Here is an 11804-nt window from a genome sequence, read left to right as displayed (position 1 = left end):
ATGTGTCCAAAGTATGATAACCTCAGTTTCATCATTTTAGCTTCTAATGATAGTTCTGGTTTAATTTGTTCTAACACCCAATTATTTGTCTTTTTCACAGTCCATGATATGCTCAAAGCTCTCCTCCAACACCACATTTCAAATTAGCTGATTTTTTCTTGTCCACTTTTTTCACTGTCCAATGTTCACATCCGTACGTAGAGATTGGTAATACCATTGTCTGAATGATCCTGACTTTGGCGTTCAGTAATACATCTTTGCATTTGAGAACCTTTTCTATTCCTCTCATAGCTGCCCTTCCCAGTCCTAGCCTTCTTCTAATTTCTTGTCTATTGTCTCCATTTTGGTTAATGACTGTGACAGGGTATTGATAATCTTGACAAGTTCAATGTCCTCGTTGTCAACTTTAAAGTTACATACATCTTCTGTTGTCATTACTTAACAGTCTTCTTGACTTTCAGCTGTAGTCCTGCTTTTGTGCTTTCCTAACTTTCATTAGCATTTGTTTCAAATCATTACTGGTTTCTGCTAGTAGTATGGTATCGTCTGCATATCTTAAATTATTTATATTTCTCCCTCCAATTTTCACACCTTCACCTTGGTCCAATCCTGCTTTCCGTATGATATGGTCTGCATATAGATTAAACAAATAGGGTGATAAAATACATCCCTGTCTCACACCTCTTCTGATAGGGAACCAATCGGTTTCTCCATATTCTGTCCTTACAGTAGTGTCCAGAGTATAGGCTGCGCATCAGGACAATCAGATGCTATGGCACCCCCATTTCTAGCATTAACTATAGTGACATTCATACCACGTTTAAAATATATTTAAAGCTCATGGCTTCCTCCAAAGAATCCTGGGAAGTCTGGTTTATACCTCACAGAGCTACAATTCCCACCACCCTTAACAAACTACAGTTCCCACAGTATTATTTCAGGGAAGCTTTAAATATATAGTGTAAATGCGTCATGATATCCCTCACATAACAGAAGTGGAGAGGATTTAGCCTAACTGCAGATGGAATACTCAGGGAGAGATATTTCGTAGGAGTGGTGAGGAAGTAGAAAGTTGTCAGGGCATTCCAAACTGCAGAGGTAGAAAGAAGAGGGACTTGTGATGTCCCTCACAGTAACCACATGGGCATCATCACAGCAAAACACCCCTCATTCCATTTTATGGGGCAGGAGTTCAATGTACCTTTACCATGAAACAGAAGTGGGCAACTTTATTTTTTCTGTTAAGGGACACATTCCTTCAGGAGTAATCTGTTGGGGGAGGGTCACATACTGGTGCTTGCTGGGACACTTGAAAATGGGGAGAATCAGAGCCAAATGTGGCTGGGACCATCCTTTTCTCTTTCTTTCTGTCATTCCATTCTCTTTCTCTGTGTTACTCTGCTACCTCCTTTTTCCTTATTTCTTTCTCCTTGACACCCAAATGAAATTGGGATGAAGGCCGCATGCAGCCCTAGGGTTGGCTGCAGGTTGCCCTGCAATGAAGATGTTTCTATGGCAACATCATCTAGCTTGTTCAGTTCTGGCTGTGCAGTTTCTACTGGTAAACCGACATGTCTGGAAAAGCCCTATGACTGGCTCATTTGCTTTCTATCCTAGAAGCCATTAGGAGACATTCAGTTAGGGGCACAGATAAAGTAGGAACAAACCTGACCCCTCCCTGACACTGGTGGCCTCAAAGATATAGGTTTTGCCCTTGGCTACCTATCCAGTTGACTGAATGTGCTTTACGTTGTCCCATACAAATGAGACATGGAAGAAAGTAAACTTTCTTTTTAAGGGAGAAAGTTTGCTTCAATTTCTACGGAAGAAAGTAAACAGACTATCATAACTGCAGGCGCTTAGCTAATTTGAAGCAGGAAGGGGGCCCTGCTGGATGAATCCTACAAAGAGCAAACAGGGGCTGATTGACTCCACTCTTACCCAGGATCTCAGCTGGTTTCTAGTGTGGCACAACTCCTAAAAGAAAGAAGGGAACTCTGCACCAAACTCAGGCATAACCAATTAATACATTCTCATTTTTATGTAGAATGTATTACATCTCTCAAGAGAATTGTTGATTCTCCCTAAAAATATTAACCAATTTGCTTCGTTTTTTCTTATAGTCATCTACACCAATGATACCATTTCTTTCTTTCTTTAAACATTTATAAACAATATACAAGTAATAGCTAGTAATTATACATAATCAATTTCAATTTATATAGTCTATCATATAAATATATGTATAAATATAAATACTTACGATATTAAAAACTGTCATTTTCTGAATAAACAAATAAAATACATAATACAGAACTGTCTTTTATAAAGTCCTTTCATTTTCATTCAATTCAGTGTACGATGCTTACTTAAAACCAGTATCAGAGAAGTAGGCAACGAGATAACAGATTAATTGAAATGAGAACAGGATGCTGGACTAGATGGGCCACTGGCCTGATCCAGCAGGCTCTTCTTATGTTCTTATGTTCTTATGTTTATTGCTTATTGGAATGACAGAATGCAAGATGCAATAAATCCATATATACTATTGGAAAGATATAGATTTAAGGAACAGTATTATTTTATTGTATTTTATTTGCAATATAATTTCTTAGCCTGCAAGCACCTCAGGTCCTCAAGGATTTTCTAGCTCCACAAACTAAAAATTGCCCTTTGGTTTTACTAGTGTCTTGCCCCACAAGTTCTTCCGATTACACTTATACTAAATGATTTTTTTTTCTCCCTCCTTCCCTCTCTCCACCATTCACTGTGTTTCTTATTTTTCTGATCTTGCCGGTGCAAGTCCAGCCATGCTGTACTGCTGGATTTCCTCTTTCCACTGACCTACATCATTTCTATTGGCTTTCACTCACTCAGCCTCATTACACCCATCTTCTGCCTCAACCTCATTAGTATTTTCATATCTGTGTGGCTTCACTTTTTATACCATCTGCTACATCCTGCATGACTCATCAGTGGGACAACAAAAATTCCTCCTCATGCTAAAGCAATAACAAGCTCAGCAAATTGTCTGCTCCCCTGTCAAAGTGTGGGAAGAACAAAGGTGGTGCTGAATTAAAATCTGAATGGAAACATTTTTTTAACATAAAATTCCCTGCAGGTGCCTGTTCCATTCAAATTGGTTGATAACACACTGAAAACCCTCCCTTAAAATATATTGGTTGGAAGTTGTTATAGTGCTAAATCTGAACAAATCTAGCATATTTTTACTAGAACACATCAGCATAAACACATTATTCAGTCTAAAATTCCATCTGAACATGGTAAAAGCAAAAAGCAATTTCAAGGATTTCCAAAAACATTTTCTCCAAACTGAGTGAGTGGTCATTAAAATGGCAAGTGCAATTCGATGTAGGCAAGTGTAAAGTGATGTTTATGGGGGGCAGAAAATCCTAACTTCACATAAACACTAATAGGGTCTGAACTGGTGGGGACTGCCTAGGAAAGAGATCTTGCAATTGTGATGGATAACTCAATAAACATTGACACTCTGTGTTGCAACTATGATAAAGATTAATTCCATATTAGGAATCATTAGATCTCTAATAACTAATAAAAATACCAATATCATTATGTTATTTTACAAATCTATGGTGTGACCACGTTTAGAATACTGTGTTTGGTTCTGGTTGCCATGTCTCATAAAGGAAATTGTAGGGCTGGAAAAAGTTCAGAAAAGGGCAACCAAATGATCAAGGGGCTGGAGCAATTTCCTTATGAGAATAGGGTTATAACATTTGGGGCTTTTTAGTTTGGAAAACAAGGTAAGGGGGAACACGACAGAGGTGTATGCAATTATGCATGGTGTGGAGAAAGTGGATAGAGAGACTCTCTCTCTCTCAATGCAGTACCCTGGCTTACCTAACAAAGCTGAATAATGGAAGATTCAGGACAGACAAAGAACTTCACACAGCACATTGTTTAACTGTGGAATTCACTGCCACAGGATATAATGGTGGCCACCAACATGGATTACTTTTAAAGGCTAGATGGGCCTGTAATGCACTAGATAGGTCTGTGGCCTGATTCAGCAATTTCTTCTTATGTTCTTATCTTCAGAAAAATATGACACATGGTCCAACTAAACTTAAGCACTTGTCAGTCTGATCAATTTTGATAGGTGAGGTAATGCATTTGGGAATATTTTTTGTCTTTGTTTTTTGCAAAACAAACAAAAAAGGCTACACCTTGTTCATCAGTCACTCAGCGTTCAAATTCCTTTTCCTGATGGAGTGATATTTTTTAATGTGTACAGTCGAACCACATTTTTATTTTGCTTGCTACCAAGAAATCCCACATCCATCCTCCATTAAGAGAAGTTGGAGAGTTACTTTCCTGCACTCTGCACTATGTTCCAACAACGGTACAATTAGCGATGGCAATTTTTATTTCATATGTTCATTATTATTGCTTTGGTTAGGGCAAGATTCCAGTCACTCTGTTTCTCAGTTCATTTGCCAATTTTGCAGTATCTAGAAAGAGAGTTCAAAGAACATTAAAGAAGTAAGAAATCAACGGATCAATGAATTGAGCATGTGCTACACACACACACACACACACACACACACTGACTGAATTACAGAAGGATATTGTTAGTGTGGAGCAACAGAAACAATAATTGTAACAATGTAAAGACTAACAGATATAATGTGCATAAACTTGTAAGGATTAGAATCCACTTCATCAGACACATGAAGTATTATCCTTAGTTGGCAGATAAATGTGTGTTCTTCATATGTGGGCATGATGTGTGTGTGCCTGCACACGTGTATACATACTAGGGTGTCTGTGGGGGGCAAGGAGGCACTTCCCTCCCTCGGAATTCTAAATGTAATGGTGGGTGGAGTGGGTTGCCAATGGCCTGCAGACAATTCATAGACCTTGTCCCCCTCACCCAGAAATATTGCTGCATGCACACAGACAGACAGACAGACATTTATATAAACACAGAGATATTATTATTATTATTATTTATTACATTTGTATACCACCCCATAGTCGAAGCGGTTTACAACAATTAAAAACATTATATACAAATATACAAATTTAAAAACCCATTTTTAAAAAAACAATTTAAAAACACATGCTAAAATGCCTGGGAGAAGAGGAAAGTCTTGACCTGGCACTGAAAAGATAACAATATTTGCTCCAGGCGAACCTCGTCGGGGAGATCATTCCATAATTTGGGGGCATCACTGAGAAGGCCCTCTCCCTTGTTGCCAGACTCCCACATTCCCTCTGAGTAGGCACCTGGAGGAGGGCCTGTGATGCTGACCGTAGTGTACCTGTGGGTTCGTGTCGGGACAGGCATTCCATCAGGTATTGTGGTCCCAAGCAGTGTAAGGCTTTATAGGTTAAAACCAGCACTTTGAATTCAGCTCGGAAACATACAGGCAGCCAATGCAAGCGGGCCAGAATCTGTTTTATATGTTTAAACTGTCTGGTCCCTGTTACCAATCTGGCCGCTGCATTTTGCACAAGCTGCAGTTTCCAAACTGTCTTCAAAGGCATCCCCATGTAGAGTGCATTGCAGTAATCTAACTTGGAGGTTACCAGAGCATGGACAACTGAAGCCAGGTTATCTCTGTCCAGATAGGGGCGCAACTGGGCCACCAACCAAAGTTGGTAGAAGGCACTCCATGCCACCGAGGCTACCTGAGCTTCAAGGGACAGAGATGGTTCTAGGAGAACCCCCAAGCTACGAACCTGCTACTTCAGGGGGAGTGCATCCACCATCCGGTCAGAAGAAGCACTCACTAGCAGCATCTCAGCCTTGTCTGGATTGAGCCTCAGTTTATTAGCCCTCATCCAGTCCATTGTCGCAGCCAGGCAGTGGTTCAGCACGTTGACAGCCTCACCTGAAGAAGATAAAAAGGAGAAATAGAGCTGCATGTCATCAGCATACTGATGGCAATGCACTCTAAAGCTCTGGATGACTGCACCCAATGGTTTCATGTAGATGTTGAACAGCATGGTGGACAGAGCTGACCCTTGCAGAACCCCATACTGGAGAGTCCAGGGTGCTGAGCAATGTTCCCCGAGCACCACCTTCTGGAGCCGACCCGCCAAGTAGGAACGGAACCACCACCATGCAGTCCCTCCCACTCCCAACTCAGCCAGTCTTCCCAAAAGGATACCATGGTTGATGGTATCGAAAGCTGCTGAGAGATCAAGGAGAATCAACAGAGTCACACTCCCCCTGTCACTCTCCTGACAGAGGTCAGGGGGATGGAGCGACTCCCTTACGAGGAAAGGTTGCAGTATTTGGGGCTTTTTAGTTTAGAGAAAAGGCGGGTCAGAGGAGACATGATAGAAGTGTATAAAATTATGCATGGCATTGAGAAAGTGGATAGAGAAAAGTTCTTCTCCCTCTCTCATAATACTAGAACTCGTGGACATTCAAAGAAGCTGAATGTTGGAAGATTCAGGACAGACAAAAGGAAGTACTTCTTTACTCAGCGCATAGTTAAACTATGGAATTTGCTCCCACAAGATGCAGTAATGGCCACCAGCTTGGATGGCTTTAAAAGAAGCTTAGACAAATTCATGGAGGACAGGGCTATCAATGGCTACTAGCCATGATGGCTGTGCTCTGCCACCCTAGTCAGAGGCAGCATGCTTCTGAAAACCAGTTGCCGGAAGCCTCAGGAGGGGAGAGTGTTCTTGCACTCGGGTCCTGCTTGCGGGCTTCCCCCAGGCACCTGGTTGGCCACTGTGAGAACAGGATGCTGGACTAGATGGGCCACTGGCCTGATCCAGCAGGCTCTTCTTATGTTCTTATGTTCTTATGAGGTCATCATACAGGGCGGCCAAGGCTGTTTCTGTGCCAAAACCAGGCCTGAAACCCGACTGAAATGGATCCATATAATCGGTCTCATCCAAGAGTGTCTGGAGCTGGCCTGCCACCACTCATTCAAGGACCTTGCCCAGGAATGGAACATAAAGTGAAAAAATGTGAAGAGCTAAAGCCCATGAAATGCAGAAGATCTACCAGCCAGTATGTTTGTAATCTTTCTATGCAAAGCTTATATAAGATAAGAAGTGACCAATTCAAGATAAGTGACCTATTTTAAACAGCAGCAATTGATGATACTATCTGGTTAACTTTGCTAAGGTAGTTTAACATCTGCATGGAGACATTACTGCTGTTGTGAATGGATTACTTCTTATTGTTGAACTTTGTATAGCAAAAGCTCTCACTGTTTTCATTCTCTCTCTCTCTCTCTCTCTCTCATTCTATACAGTGCCTTGCAAAAGTACTCAGACCCCTGACCAATGTTCTCATATTACTAAATTACAAATGGTACATTGTAATTTCATTCTGTATGATATTTTATTTTGAAACACTGAAACTCATAATCAATTATTTTAAGGTGACATTGGTTTTATATTGGGAAATGTTAATTGTTAATTAAATGTTAATATCTTAATTAAATTTTAATGTGTGGGGGTTGAAACCTTATGCAAGCAACATGTTTAAGTATTTTATGTTTCTTATATCCTGTTGTAGCATTTTGCCAGCCTCCTAATTTGTGCAGACTGTTAGTAAGAGCTGTGCTTAAGCCACCTATCACCGATCCTGAGTCTCATCCTTGTCACTCCAAACGCTGCATCACCTGTGTGTACCTCAGGGAAACAGCTACTTTTACAAGCACTAGGACAGGCAGGGCATATTACATCAAGCCAGATCATCACCTGCAGGTCCTGCAATATAATTTATGTCATCGAACGCAAAAGACCAGGGTGTCATATCCAATACGTAGGAAAAACCACAACTGACCTATGCATACACTTCAGAAACCACAATTCGGCAATCTTAATAAAAAAGTGGAGCAACCAGTTGCAAAACATTTCAACATTGAGGGTCACAGCCTGTTGGACTTTTCTATAATGGCTCATATGGCAGGTTCTGTTCCGGACCACCGCCATAAAGCGAAAACCGCTGTAAAGCGGAATGCATTGACTAACATTGTCTAAAATGGTGCCCGACGCCCCAAAGACGCCATAAAAGTGGAACAAGCGCCGTAGGAGCGGGGCCTTTCTGCAATTGACAACCTCCTTATCAGTGGAATGCTGCAAAGCAGAGCACCGCAAAGCGAGGCCGTAGTGTATACTCTCTGGACACATTGGCACCACATGGGCTGAACCTGGAGGACAGTACCAGCATCACTTAGCTTCTGCAAATGAAGCCCCTCTGAGCATTCCATCCTCAAAGCTCTATAACTGCCACCTTGGTAACAGCATTTGTATGTTAGTAGCTGATGAAGGCAGAAACCAAAACGTTTTGGTATTACAATAAAAACCTCTGTTTTGTTAATCACAATTATGTGTATATATTTTTAGGTGATTATCTGTATTGGGATCCAGAGCAAGCTATATATATATATATATGTTACAACAGGAGGCCTGCTGATGGCTCTAGCAAGATGTTCAGAGTTTGCCAGCAATGGGTAGCTCTCCCTGATTGCTCGGTGATAGGAGATGCTGGATGGAAATCTACCACAAACGGAATCCGTTGCTCTCTGCTCTTTGACACCTGAGTATGATGGAGGTTTTCTCTGGACAGAATGGAGGCTCGGTGGATGTTGCAATTGATAATATGTGGAGAATATCCTCTTAGAAGAAGGTGTTCTTTAAGTTCACTGATCCTTCTCTGGTATTTATCTTCAGTGTTGCAAATAAGTTTGATTCTCAGAGCCAAGCTATACACAATGTTCTTCTTTATATGCCTAGGATGACAGGATTTCCAGTTTAAATGGGTGTGGGCATCAGTGGGTTTTCTGTAGAGATCAGTGGCTATTTTGTTGTTTTCAATGGTGAGAAAGACATCCAGAAAAGGGATGTGCGGATTGTCATTTGTACTATTAAATGTAAACTTAATAGAGGGATGGATAGAGTTGATGTAATTTTTAAATTGTTCCAAACTCTCTTTACCATTTTTCCAGACCATAAAGATATCATCAGTTTATCGCCACCATATAAGTGGTTTGTTGATGGCCTTTTTGAGGATCTCTTGTTCCAGTTTACCCATGAAGAGATTCACATATGATGGAGCCATGCGAGTCCCCATAGCTGTGCCTTGTAGTTGCAGGTAGTGTTCTCCATTGAATGTAACGTTGTTACAAGTCAGGACTAGAGTAGCTAAAGTTGTGAGAACCTCTGTTGGAGGATTGTTCATATCTCTGGTGTTAAGGAACTCATTTAAAGCCTGAATCCCATCATTATGTGGTATATTGGTGTAAAGAGATGTGACATCTAAAGTAGCTAGTATAGTATTGTTGTGGAATTGATACTACTTGTTTAAAGACTCAATTTTAAGCAAGAAGTCCTTGGTGTCTTTGATATATGATGGGAGGTTTTGCACCATGTTTTGTAAATTTAAGTCAATGTACAGAGAAATCCTTTCAGTAGCTGTGTTGTTACCTGAGACAATTGGACGACCAGGATTGATGGCTTTGTGGATTTTAGGCAGCATGTAAAACCTTCCAGGGGTGGGATTTGGATTAACAAGGAGATCAGCAGTTTCCTCTTTAAGAAGTTTCCTACTTGTAAGGTTTTGTATAGATGTAATGATACGAGTACTGAGATCTGTGGTGATGTTTGTCAAGAAATCTGTATGTTGTTTCATCCTTTAGTTGTCTTTGACCTTCTGCTATATAGTCTGTAGTGTTAAGTACCACAACAGCACCACCCTTATCTGCAGGCTTGATGACAACATCCCTTCTCATCTGAAGGTTCCTTAGGGCTATTCTTTCTGCTTTTGAAAGGTTGTCCTGAGTAGGAGTTGGTGTGTGGTTGTTGATGACTCTGTTTATTGATAAGAGAAAGGTTTCTAGGACTGGATTCCTGTTAATGGTCGGTGTCCAAGTTTTAGGTAGCAGAAACTGTAGCAGAGGATCTCTATTGTAGAGGTCTATGTTGTTCTTAGAGTCATCATAAAAATATTCATCCAGTCTATATATATGACCTCATGCACCTTTCAGCTACAATGAGCAGCTGTCATTTTATTGTACCACTTGGACTGCATCATAAACGACTCCCCTCCCCACACACGAGCGAGAGTACTACAATTCCCAGTGTGCCTTTCGACTACCGCGCGAACAGAAAAGGAGCAGAGAGAAAAAAAGTTGGGAGAGAAGAAGAGCAATACTGGAGTGATTGGAGATGATGTGCGCATGCGACAGAAACGTTTGGCGAGAATGTCGACGCAGGACTCGCTATTCGCAGAGCGGGTTTACGCCTGGTTCTGGGCGTGCGGATGCTCACCGCCTTAGGAGAGAGCGCTACGCGATTTGCGCAAAGTTATAGTGAATGGGGGAAAGGCGGGTGTATGTATGCCTGTATGTGTGTGTATATATATATATATATATATATATATATATATATATGTCTGTGAGTGCGTGAGTGCGTGTGTGTGGTAGTTGGTAGTGGCGGCGGTGGCGGGAGGGGGAGGATGATGTCAGCCTGCGAATGTCAACAATGTAGCGATTGAGGGGAGTAGGCGGCGTTCCATTGGGAAGAGCGCGAGCCACGGGGAGAGTCAGTGCAACCAACAGGACGGGGGTAGCAGAAGCAGCAACAATACGACGACGCCGGGCTGCAAATAAACCCCGAGCCGCCGCCGCCTTGTGCAGATAGCACCCAAGTCCTGCAGCGGCAGAGCAATTCCTGTGTGGCTCCCCCTTCCACCTCTCTTTGCTGTTGCATCCTCTTCCTCCTCCACCGCCGCCAATTTCCCTCTTCCCCCGCCCCCTCCGTTATATATGTATATCAATTTTCTCTCCCCCCTTCTTTTTTATATACATATATAAAACTCCTTCTCTGCAAGATTTTGCTTCGTGAGGCAGCTGGCTGTTGTTATTTTATTTTATTAAAGCAATCGGTATGTGACCGGCGCCTTCTTTGGGTGCAAATTTTCTACAGACCACCTCAGCGACGACCGCAAGAGCCCTCACTCAGCAAGATCCAGTTTCTTGTTTTTTTGTGCCCCCCCCCCCCCAACGGTTGCAAGGAAGGACGGGCTGGTTACCGAAAGTTCCGTTGATAGAAGGTGAGTCTCTTCCTCCCTCTTTTTCTTCTAACCATGAGCGGAGATGAAGTTTGGCGTGGTGTGTCTCTGGGAGAGGGGCCGGTTTTCTTTTGAGAAGCAGCCAACGGAGGGATATGCCTATTACTTGTTTTTCATTTGTCTTTGTATTCTGGCGGGAGACCTGTCTCGTTTACTAATAGGATTCAGAAACGTTGCATCATTGGGAGAGTGTATGAAATGATTCCAAACCTATTCTTCTTATTATGTGTGCTCTCTTAGATCTGCTGTGGATTGTGACCGGCATGAGAGTCCCGCGAAAGGGCGGCTTTTATAGGTGGCTGAGGAGGAGCAAAGAGGAGAGGTGTGTGTGGCGGTGGAGGGAGTAGGCCTGTCTTGGCAGTGGGCATTTTAAATTTCATTAGAGCTTCCGTCCCAACACGCCAGGGAAAAAGTGGGGACTGCCTAGTGCATGCCCGGGGATGGGTGTTTTGAGCAAGCCGCAGGAGGAGGAGCTCGGGATAGTAAGTCTGACATTGGGGGGAAGCGACTCTTGTTTCTAAGAGAGCAGCTGTCAGATTGCGAGGCCTTTTTAACAAGCTGGAAAAGAGGGAAGGGGGAGTCGGCAGGCATATATTCCCGGCCTTGCACATCCACTTTTATTAATTCTTCTCCCCCCCCCAAAATATCTTCGGTACATTCTAGTTTTCTTGTTTTGCAATAGTAGGAAAAGCTTGTGCAAAACCTTAGAATGCCT

At 42.2% G+C, this 11804-nt stretch overlaps 1 protein-coding gene and 1 long non-coding RNA gene across 8 annotated transcripts in view; one reads left to right on the top strand and one right to left on the bottom strand.

Annotated features, from left to right (window-relative positions):
- Nucleotides 1-2348: 2348 nt before the first annotated feature.
- LOC133383178 (uncharacterized) lies at nucleotides 2349-11351 on the bottom strand. Its single transcript, XR_009762197.1, has 3 exons — nucleotides 11051-11351; nucleotides 5728-5879; nucleotides 2349-4493 (listed from the first exon to the last, which is right to left on the bottom strand). It is a non-coding gene; the product is annotated as an uncharacterized LOC133383178 (long non-coding RNA).
- BACH2 (BTB domain and CNC homolog 2) overlaps nucleotides 10208-11804 on the top strand; it is a 244345-nt gene continuing 242748 nt past the window's right edge. For 2 of the 7 annotated variants that reach the window (XM_061623337.1, XM_061623338.1), the window contains exons 1-2: nucleotides 10208-11071; nucleotides 11330-11411. The gene's annotated coding sequence lies outside the window, so the exon portion shown is untranslated. Of the gene's footprint in view, nucleotides 11072-11109; nucleotides 11130-11329; nucleotides 11412-11471; nucleotides 11572-11686; nucleotides 11742-11804 lie in introns of those variants that run through there. The other 5 variants (XM_061623347.1, XM_061623336.1, XM_061623339.1 and 2 more) reach the window with 4 other exon arrangements.

Source organism: Rhineura floridana, chromosome 4 (genome assembly GCF_030035675.1).
Source record: "Rhineura floridana isolate rRhiFlo1 chromosome 4, rRhiFlo1.hap2, whole genome shotgun sequence".
Taxonomy (NCBI): domain Eukaryota; kingdom Metazoa; phylum Chordata; class Lepidosauria; order Squamata; family Rhineuridae; genus Rhineura; species Rhineura floridana.
The sequence above is the reverse complement of the archived record's forward strand: the minus strand, read 5'-3'. Positions and strand labels throughout refer to the sequence as shown.